Source organism: Felis catus, chromosome X (genome assembly GCF_018350175.1).
Source record: "Felis catus isolate Fca126 chromosome X, F.catus_Fca126_mat1.0, whole genome shotgun sequence".
Lineage (NCBI taxonomy): Eukaryota > Metazoa > Chordata > Mammalia > Carnivora > Felidae > Felis > Felis catus.
In genome coordinates this window covers 64,527,390-64,539,556 of record NC_058386.1, presented here as the reverse complement: position 1 = coordinate 64,539,556, position 12,167 = coordinate 64,527,390, and the positions used below count along the sequence as shown (strand labels likewise).

At 34.0% G+C, this 12,167-nt stretch overlaps 1 protein-coding gene across 2 annotated transcripts in view; it reads right to left on the bottom strand.

Annotated features, from left to right (window-relative positions):
- The window catches only part of GPR174 (G protein-coupled receptor 174), a 94,702-nt gene that overhangs the window by 33,771 nt on the left and 48,764 nt on the right, over positions 1–12,167 (bottom strand). The window lies entirely within an intron of this gene.

Here is a 12,167-nt window from a genome sequence, read left to right as displayed (position 1 = left end):
ATAGTAGCAAAGTAAGAGGACCCTAGCCTTACCTCCTCTCACAAACACAGCTAAATGACTGTCAAATAATCCTAAATACACCAGAAATTGACCTGAAAACTGCAGGAACAACCTCCACAACTAAAGGTAGAGAAGAGGCCACATCGAAGAAGGTAGGAAGTACAGAGACATGGTTTCATAGAGAAATGGATTGTGGCCTCTGCAGTGGGGACAGAGCTATGGTGGTGGAGGAGGGTGAGAGACCGACTAACACAAGGGGAGTGCATGGGGAAAGGAATACCAACACCATTTGGTTTGGAAAGCAAGAGGGAATGAATTTCATAATAGCTGACAACCAGCTGGGCTTAATGCCTGGAGTTTTAAAGGCCTTTGGGGGGATTGGGTCCAAAATAGCATAGAGAGCACTGGGCTGCTCTTGGAGAGAAAGCAGGGCAAACAGTCTGTGAACTTACAGTATAGAAAAAATGATATAAAGAGCACTTGGGGCACATAATGGGGTTATTTGCTCATCTCAGAGTATGTACCAGAGAGTCAGTGTTCATGGAGAAATCCCTACAAGAACAAAAGACCTAGCAGGCACCATTTCCCTTCCCTTCCCTTCCCTCATCATAAGCACAGGGTCACCTGCAGAAACTGGCATAGGCCTGAAATTCACTAACTTGCTAACACCAATACCCACCCCCCACTCCCACACTCTAGTAGAACCAACCTTCCCTTCCAAGTCATGCTTCCCTCAGTCCAGGGTGGTGGGACCCCTACCCAAGAAGTGCTGGGAGTATTGCAAGGACACAATTACAGAGACTGTGGCAACAGGTCTCATTTCACAAGCAGACCACAGAACACCTGCTTAAAACTCACCACATTCAGGCCAGGGACCAAACATTGCATACAACAGGAAAAGAGAGCCTCTAAAGATGACTGGCCCAAAGGATAAAGCAGCCAAGATAAAATAGCAGAGCAAACACAACATACATTAGAGATACTACCGGAAATACCAGGCTCTGGGGAACAAAGGACACTATACTGCAGAGCACTACAGGACCTCTTCTTTATAAGGCCATTACTCTCAAGAACAGGAAACGTAACTGACTTACATAACTTACAAAAACAGGCACAAAGACTTAGACAAAATGAAAAGAGAGAGGATAATAGAGCCACAGATCTACCAAAACAGATATAAGTACATGACTAATGCAGAATTTAAAGCAATGATCATAAAAACACTCACTGGACTACAGAAAAGAGTAGAAGGTAATAGTGAGACCCTTAACACAAAGATAAGGAATAATATAGTTGTGATAAAGGGTTCAATAAAAAAATGAGAAACATACTAGAATGAACAGCAGGCTGAAAGAAGCAAATGAATGAGTTAATGACTGAAAAGACAGTAATAAAAAGTAATCAGGCTGAACAAGAGAGAAAAAAGGTATTATGTAGAATGAGAATAGACTTACAGATCTCAGAGATTCCATCAACCATAATAACATTTGTGTTATAGGGTCCAAGAGGAAGATAGAGAAAAGGAGGCAGAAACTCTATTTGAAGAAATAATAGCTGAAAACATCCTGAAACTGGGGAAAAGAACAGATACCCAGATCCATGAAGCACAGAGAACCCACAACAAAATCATCCAAAGCAGATCGACACCAAGACATATTGTAATTAAATGGGAAAATGTGGTTATAAAGGAAGAATTAAAAAAAAAAAAAAACAAGACAAAAGAAGACAGTTCTACCAAGTAGAACAAAGGAAATCCCATAATTCTATTAGCAGATTTTTTAGCAGAAACTTTGCAAGCAAGAGGGGAGTGGCATGACATATTCAAATTGCTGAATGGGAAACTCTGCAACCAAGAATACTCTATCCATAAATGATATCACTCAGAATAGAAGGAAAGATAAACAATTACCCAGACAAACAAAAACTAAAGGAGTTTGTGACCACTAAATCAGCCCTGCAACAAATATTAAAGGGGACTCTTTGAGTTGAAAGGAGAGACAGTAAGAGGGTAAGAATTACAAAAGCAATAAATATTAATATTTCTGTAAAAATTATTTAAGTAACTCACAAAATAAAAGGCTGAAAAATATGACAATATATACTTAACACTTCAGAAGGAGAGGGGTAAAAAATGGGTTCAAAATTAAACAACCCTTTACCTAATATAAACTTCTATATACAGAAGAGGCTATATAAAAACCTAATGGTAATCATATACCAAAAACTACTAATATATATGCAAAGAAAAAAACAGAAAAATTTTAAAAAATGTATCACTAAAGAACACCAAAAAATCATGATAGAGAAAAACAAGAAAGGGTCAGAAAAAATTTTCAGAGACAACCAAAAATGAATGATAAAATTAAAATAAATACATAATAAATACATATTCATCAATTACTTTTAAGGTAAATTGACTAAACGCTCTAATCAAAAGACATAGGGTGACAGAATGAATTTAAAAAAATCAGACCAATCTATATGTTGGTTATAGGAAACTCATTTTAGACCTAAGACACCTACAGTCTGAAACTGAGGGATGGAGAAAACTTTATCATGCAAATGGCTGTCAACAGAAAGCTGGAGTAGCAATACTTATATCAGAAAAAAAAAATTAGAAGAAAGACTAACAAGAGACAAAGAAGGACCCCGTATAATAATAAAGGGACAATCCAAAAGAATATATAAAAATTGGAAATATTTATGTACCCAACATGAGAACACACAAATACATAAAACAGTTAATAACACTAAATTGAACTGATAGTAATACAATAATAGTAAGGGGCATTTTTTTAAAAGTTTTTATTTAGAGGAGACTGGGTGGCTCAGTTAGGAATCTGACTTCAGTTCAGGTCACGATCCTGTGGTTTGTGAGTTTGAGCCCTGCGTCATGCTCTGTGCTGACAGCTCAGAGCCTGGAGCCTGCTCTAGATTCTGTGTCTCCCCTTCTCTCTGCCCCTCCCATGCTCATGCTCTGTCTCTCTCTGTCTCTCAATAATAAATAAACATTAAACAATTTAAAAAAAAGTTTTTATTTAAATTCCAGTTAGTTAACATGTAGTGTAATATTAGTTTCAGGTGAAAAATATACTAATTCAACACTTCTATACAGCAATGTGTGCTCATCACAGGTGAAGTTAACTCCTTAACCCCCATCACCTACTTAAACCATTAACCCACCCACCTCATTTCTGGTAATCACCAGTTTGTCCTCTGTAGATCAAAGTCTGTTTCTTGGTTTCTCTCTCTCTCTCTCTCTCTCTCTCTCTCTCTCTCTCTCTCTCCTCTCTCTCCTGTTTACCTTTGCTCATTTGTTTTATTTCTTAAATTTCACATATGAGTGAAGTGACATGGTATTTGTCTTTCTCTGACTGACATTTTGCTTAGCATAATACTAGTTTCATCCATGTCATTGCAAATGACAAGATTTCATTCTTTTTTGTGGCTGAGTCATATTGAATTTTATATATATATATATATATATATATATACACACACACACATATACATATATATACACACACACACACACACACACATATATATATATATATACACACACACACACATACCACATCTTCTTTTTCCATTCATCACTCAATGGACACATCAGCTTTTCCCATAATTTGGCTACTGTACAAAATGTTATTGTAAACAATAGGGTGCATGTGTCCCTTTGAAGCAGTATTTTGTATCCGTTGGGTAAATACCTATTAGTGCAATTGCTGGATCAGAGGGTAGTTCTATTTTTAACTTTTGTTTAAGCTTTTTTTTGAGAGAGAGAGAGTGTGAGCAGGGGAGGGGCAGAGAAAGAGGGAGAGAGAGAATCCCAAGCAGGCTTCAAGCTGCCAGTGTAGAGCTTGAGGCGGGTGTCAATTTCATGAATGATGAGATCATGAACTGAGCCAAATCAAGAGCCAGACACTTAACTTACTGAGACATACAGGCACCCCTATTTTTAACTTTTTGAAGAACCTGCATATTTTTTTCCAGACTGGTTTCACTACTTGCATTCCCACCAAGAGTGCAAGAGTGTTCCATTTCTCTATATTCTCTCCAACACCTCATCTTTCTTGTGTTTTTAATGTCAGTCATTCTGACAGGTGTGAGGTGATATCTCATTAGAGTTTTGACTTGCCTTTCCCTGATGATCAGTGATATTGAGCACCTTTTCATATGTTTGTTGGTCATCCATATGTCTCCTATTGGAAAATGTCTATTCATGTCTTTTGTCCATTTTTTATTGGATTATTTGCACTTCAGGTGCTGAGTTTTATAAGTTTTTTTAAATATATTATGGATATTAACTCTTTATCAGTTAATTCATTTGCAAATATCTTCTCACATTTGTAGATTGCCTTTTAGTATTCTTGATTGCTTCCCTTGCTGTGCAGAAGCTTTTTTATTTTGATAAAGCACAAGACCTGTATCCTGAACACCATAAAACACTGATGAAAGAAATTGAATATTATACAAAGAAATGGAAAGACATTCCGTGTTCATGGATTGGAAGAAAAAATTTGTTAAAATGTCTCTACTACCCAATGCAATCTGCACATTTAATGAAATCCCTATGGAAATACCAACAACATTTTTCACAAAGTTTGAACAAGCAATCCTACAAATGGTATGGGAGCACAAAAGACCATGAATAGCCAAAGCAATCTCGAAAACTAAAATCAAAGTCAGAGACATCACAATTCTGGTGTTCGAGCTATATTACAAAGCTGTAGTGTTCAAGACAGTATGGTGCTGGCGCAAAAACAGACACAGAGATCAATAGCTCAAAATGGAAAACCCATAAATGGACCATAACTATATGCTCAACTAATCTCCAACAAAGCAGGAAGGAATATCCAATGGGAAAAAGACAATCTGTTCAACAAATGGTATTGGGAAAACTGGACAGTAACATGCAAAAAATTAAACTGGACCATTATCTTAAACCATACAACAAATAAATTCAAAATTGAAGAAATGCCTAAATGTGAGACAAGAAACCATCAAAATCCTAGAGGAACACATAGGCAGAAACCACTTTCACATCAGCTGTAGCAACTTCTTACTAGGTACCTCTCTGGAGGCAAGGGAAAGAAAAGCAAAAATGAACTATTTGGACTTCATCAACATAAAAAGCTCTTGCACAGCAAAGGAAACAATAAAAGAAACTAAAAGGCAACCTTAAGAATGGGAGAAGATATTTGTAAATTACATATCTGGTAAAGGGTGAGTATCCAAAATATATAAAGAACTTAAACTCAACACCCAAAAACCAAATAATCCAGTTAAAAATTGGGCAGAAGACATGAATAGACATTTTTTTCCAAAGAAGATATACATATGGCTAGCAGACACATTAAAAGATACACAACATCACTTATCATCAGGGAGATACAAATCAAAACTGCAGTGAGGTATTAACTTATACCTGTCAGAATGGCAAAAATTAACAACACAGGAAACAATGGATGTTGTTGAGAATGTAGAGAAATGGGAACTCTCTTATACTGTCAGTGGGAATGAAAACTGGTGCATCCATAGTGGAAAATAGTATGGAGGTTCCTCAAAAAAGTTATAAATAGAACTACCCTACATTCCAGCAATTGCACTACTAGGTATTTAACCAAAGGATACAAAAATACTGTTTCAAAGGGGCACATTCACCCCACTGTTTATACCAGCATTATCAACAATAGCCAAATAATGGAATGAGCCCTAAAGTCCATTGAATGGTGTAAAGATAAAAGGTTGTGGTATATACATATACAATGGAATATTACCTAGCCATAAAAAGGCATGAAATCTTGCTATTTGCAATAATGTGGATGGAGCTAGAGTATATTACACTAAGCAAAATAAGTCAGTTGGAGAAAGACATGTACCATATGATTTCACTCATATGTATAATTTAAGAAATAAAATAGATGAACATTGGTACAGAAAAAGGAGAGGGACAAACCATAAAACAGACTCATAACTATAGGGAACAAATTGAGAGTTGGTGGAGGGTGGGATAGGCTAAATTGTTGATGGGTATTTACCAGGGCACTTGTTGTGGTGAGCACTGAATGTTATATGTAAGTGATGAATCACTAAATTCTACTTCTGAAACTAATATTACATTGTATGTTAACTAACTAGAATTCAAATAAAAACGTGAAAGAAACAAAGAAACAAACAAATGAAAAACAGAACAAAGAGCAACCTAAACTTACACCTAATGGAGCTAGAAAAAGAATAAACAAAACCCCAAACCACCAGATGGAAGAAAATACTTAAGATTACAGCAGAAATAAATTATACAGAATAAAAGATAAATAGTAGATCATATCAATGAAATCAGCTGGTTCTTCGAAAAAATAAACAAAATTCATAAACCTCTAGATAGACTCATCAAAAAAAAAAACAAGAGAAAGGACTCAAATAAATAAAATTACAAATGAGAAAGGATAAATAACAAGCACCACATAATAAATAAAAACAATTTAAAGAAAATATGATGAAAAACTATATGGCAACAAATTGGACAACCTAGAAGAAACGAATTAATTCCTAAAAACATATAAATAACCAAAATTTAAATGGAGAGAAATAGAAAATTTGAATAGATCAATTATCAGCAAGGAGTTTGAATTGCTAATCAAATAAAACTCCAAACAAACAAAAGTCCAGGACCAAATGGCTTCACAGGTTAATTCTACCAAACATTTAAAGAAGAGTTAATGCTTACGCTTCTCTATTCCAAAAAATATAGAAAAGAATGGAAATTTTCCAAATTCATTCTATGAGATTACCATTACCTTGATACCAGAACCAGATTAAGACACCACCAAAAAAGAAAAATACAGGCCAATATGTTTGATGAGTAGAGTGCAAAAATCCTCAGCAAAATACTAGCCAACCAAATCCAAAAATACTTTAAAAAATCATTCATCACAATAAGGTGGAATTTTTTCCTGGTATGCAAAGGTGCTTCAATATTTGCAAATATATAATGTGATTCTTCACATCAATAAGAGAAAGGATAAAAACTATATGATTATTTCAATAGATGTAGAAAGAGCATTTGACAAATTCCAATACCCATTCATGATAAAAGTCCTCAACAAAATTGGTTTAGAGGAAACATACCTCAACATAATAAAGGCAATATATGAAAAATCTATAGAAAACATCATACTCAATGGGGAAATACTAAAGTTAGGAACAAGACAAGGATGTCCACACTCTCCATTTTTATTCAACATAGTACTGGAAGTCCTGTCTATAGCAATCAAACAACAAAAAGGAATAAAAGATATCAAAATTGGCAAGGAAGAAGTAAAACTTTCACTATTTGCAGATGATATGATACTATATATAGAAAACCTGAAAGATTCCACCAAAAATCTACTAGAACTGATAAACAAATTCAGTAAAGTTGCAGGATACAAAAGTAATGTGCAGAAATCTGTTGCATTTCTATACACCAATAATAAAACAAAAGAAAGAAAAATTCAGGAATCAGTCCAATTTACAACTGCACCAAAACCAATAAGATACCTAGGAATAAACCTAATGAAAGTAGTAAAAGAACTATACTCTGAAAACTATAAAACACTGATGAAAAGAATTGAAGATTGACACAAAGAAATGGAAAGACATTCCATGATAATGGATTGGAAGAACAAATATTTTTAAAATGTCTATACTACACAAAGCACTCTACACACTTACTGAAACCTCTATCAAAATACCAACAGCATTTTCTACAGAACTGGAACAGAAATTCTACAATTTATATGGAAAACGAAGGACCCTAAACTGTCAAAGCAATTGTAAGAAATAAAAGCAAAGCTGGAGATATCATAATTCCAGACTTCAAGTTATATTACACAGCTATAGTAATGAAAACAGTATGGTCCTGGCACAAAAAATAGACACATAGATCAATGGAATAGAATTGAATACTCAGAAAGAACACCACAACTATATGGTCAATTAATTTTGAACAAATGAGTAAAGAATACCCAGTGGGAATACCCAGTGGGAAAATGAGAGTCTCTTCATCAAATGGTGTTGGGAAACCAGGTCAACCACATGCAAAAGAATGAACCTGGACCACCTTCTTCTTACACCATGCACAAAAATAAATCCAAAATGGATTAAAAGCCTAAATGTGAGACAAGACACTATAAAAATCCCAGAAGTTAGGCTAGGCAGTAATTTTTCTCATATAGGAACATATAGGTATAGGAACATTTTTCTAGATATGTCTCCTAAAGCAAGGTAAATAGAAGCAAAATTAAGCTCTTGGGAATACATCAAAATAAAAAGCTTCTGTACAAGAAAGTAAATCATAAATAAAACAAAAGGCAACCTACTGAATGGGAGACAAAATTTTTCAGTGATATATCTGATAAAGTGTTAGTATCCAAAACATGTAAGGAGCTTATACAAATTAACACCCAAAAGCCAAATAATCCAATTAAAACATGGGCAGAAGAAATGAATAGATATATCTTCAAAGAAGACCTACTGATGGTCAACAGACACATAAAAAGATGCTTAACATCACTCATTATCAAGGAAATGCAAATCAAAACCACAATGAGATGTCACCTTACACCAGTCAGAATTGCTAAAATAGAAAACAAAACAAAACACAAGAAACAACCAGTGTTGGTAAGGATGTGGAGAAAAAAATCTCTTGCACTGTTGGTAGGAATTCAAACTTGTATTGCCTCTGTGGGAAACAGTATGGAGGATCCTCAAAAAGTTAAACTTTAACTACCCTATGATCCAATAATTGTGCTACAGAGTACTCCCCCCAAAATACAAAAACACTAATAAAAAGGGATACATGGACCCCTATGTTTTTTGCGGCATTATTTACTATAACCAAAGTAAGGAAGCAGCTGAAACGTCCATCACTAGATGAAAGGGTAAAGAAGAGGTGGTTTATAGATATAGACAATGGAATGGAATGGAATATTATTCAGCCATAAAAATAGAATGAAATTATGCATTTGGAAGGACAAGGATAGAGCTAGAGTGTGTAATGCTAAATGAAATGTCAGTCAGAGAAAGATATCATATGGTTTCATTCATATGTGGAATTTAAGAAACAAAACAAATGAACAAAGAAAAGAGAGGGAAACAAGCCAAGAAACAGAATCTTAACTGTTGAGAACAAACTGTTTTTTTTTTCAGAAAGAAGGTTGGTGGGGTAATAGGTTAAATAGGTGATGAGGAAATGCTACTATATACATATATATATATATATATATATATATATACACACACACACATATAGTAATTATATATATTATATATATGTTATACATATAGTAATTACATATAGGTATTATTATAGGTATATATACGTATAATTACTATATATTATACACCTGAAACGGATGTAACACTGTATGTTAACTATACTGGAGTTATAAAATAAGATTAATAAAAATGAGTCTGCTTTCCCTTGTTCTGGGAGTCATTGGTTTGTAAATTATTCTCCATAATCTCCTGTTTATACATATAAAAATGATCTTGTGATGCAAAAGAAGAAGAAGAAGAAGAAGAAGAAGAAGAAGAAGAAGAAGAAAATATATTTTAAGTAATACATTTAATTTTAGGTATAATAATAATTATATTTTAAATAGATAATAAATAATATGTTCCTTAATAAGGTATAAATAAAAGTTTCAGCTTTTATTATTGGTTTGAGAAGATAATTTTCTTTTTAATAAATTTTTCATTACCATTTAATATTTACCCATGATTCTAAAATTCCTTTTTCAACTATACTTGTTTAGTGTTGTATACAAAATATTGCATAATACAGTATACATTATCATTAAAATTGCTTTTCTAAACGTATTCATATCATCAGACCTTCAATTTTAAATCCCAGTGTTTCTCCCTTTCCAAGAATATCCTATAGTTTAAGCTTTTATTGATTGTGGTTTAATCACAAATATCATTTCTTCAGCTCTCTATAATCTGCAAAGGGCTTTATGCCTTGTTATGTAATTGCACAGAATTAACACAGCAGCAGCAGCAAAGCATTAGAATGCTGTAATTAACAGATTAAAATACATTTTAAAATAGTTTACCTAAATGATTTTCTTTGAAAAGTTACCAGTTAAAATATTAATTATACTCATTCCTTCTTTAAGTAAAATACTTTTTTGGCGAGTGTTTGATGGCTGAGAGTTGGCAAACTACTATGTACTGTGCTACCAGTTTAAATTTGTTATGTTGTTTATTCATTCAAACAACCCTGTTTTAGATAGTATTTGTCTCCACTTCATAGTTGAAAAAATAGGCTGAGAGGTGTTAAGTAGCTTTCTCCAAGTTATACAGCTTTGATAGTCAAGAAATACTGAAAATTGATTTGAATTTTTGAAATTAAGATTTCAAGATAGACAATATCATTGCTGATTCTCAGACTATAGTGGTACTTTTGGTAAAGTATGATATTGTGACTAAGTTATATTAATCATTAATATGAAGGCAATAAAATAACTTACAAATGTTGATTCAGGAGATACACATTGCCAAGAGGAAAATTCTCACAGCTTTGGGATTATAGGATTAAGGTAGATTTCATATCTGTGGAACTCCCACAGTCCTAAATGGACTGCAAATTACATTTCAGTGCCAAAATTATAAGCAGTACAAGGGCAGGTCAACTGCTCAACTCCCTCCTTTGTCAAAGTTTTCAGTGGTATATCCTATACTTGTGTGTTTTGTTTTTTCTCAGGGGACAGTATCTGACTTGATCATGAAAGAAAGTGGGAAACTTCAATTCACTTTACAGAAATTTACTGAATCCAGGAAGAAAGTGAAGAGGAATTGGTGGAAAGTTGTTTCTATCTCAAATAGCCCAGTGGCCACAGAAACAGTTTACTCAAGACCATGCCCACTTGGAAAATTAATTTAGTGAAATTTTATTTGTTCTTTCAATTTTCATTCTTTACCTAGAAAATAAATCTTGAACAGTGTCCAAAATAAGAAATAATGGTGCCATTATGTATCAGGGCATGTTTGGGGCCTGGAGGGAGCCTAATTTGTTATTCTGAAAATGCCCAGAGAGCATTATACTAAGAGTCACAGTGTAAGTGTAAATAAACATTAGATTTCCCAAGAAAAAATAGCACTCAAGGGAATCAAGTAAAGGAGTGCTATTTGAATCTGCATGCTTAGACCAGAATTCAAAGCAAGAGTGGTTTTATTGTTACTGATTTTAAATCTTTATAATTAACAATAACAATAAGTAGTGAAAATATCTACTATATTAGACCCTTGGTGAAAAGGGAATCAGCAGGAACCCAAAAAGATCACTTTATATAGCCTATATTAAGTTATACACATGTGGACAAAGCCCTTCACAGAAAGAAACACCCTTATCCATAGATAAACTAGAAAGTCGTTTATCCTACACAACACAGTATTCAATGCAAATATTACTATCTCCAAAATCCACTCACATACCTGAAAAGTCAGTATTCCAGGTGTTTTTTTTGTGTGTGTGTGTGCTTCTGCATTGATCCTTTTTCAAAAGAGAACTGTTGAGAAGGATAATATGTATAGCCTCAAATTCCTTACTGTAAATTTATTAGGTAAATCTACTCTCAGTGGAGATCCTGGCAATCTGGGGACAATTAATAGGAAAGGATGCTGGAGAGTAATGAGAAGGGTATGGGGAAGTATCCACCACACATTTTTGCCTTGGGTCAAACAGGCTAACCACATAAGATACTCACAGGGTATTGGAAGTAAAAGAAGTTTTACACATCTTCCTGTAACAGAATCTTTACTGGTCAACCATTCATGGACTTCAGAAGGTCCTGGAATCTCTGAAAGCATTTATAAAAATTTCTGTGTGCATACATATAAGTACTTTTTGTGTGTGGGAAGAAGGTGTATATTTTAATCAGATCCTTGAAGGGGCTGGGACCAAAAACAATGTTAAGAACCACTAGAATAATGAGGATTGTCACCACCACTGTCTGTTATCAGAAGTGCAATCTGGCAGGAAGAGCCCATAAAATGAAGGTTTTCAGATAGTAATCTCCCAAATGGATACAAACTACTGATCTGTCCAACTTCCTCATTTTACAGGTGAGGAAATTGAAGCCCAGAGAGTTACAGATCTCATCCAATATAAAATAAGT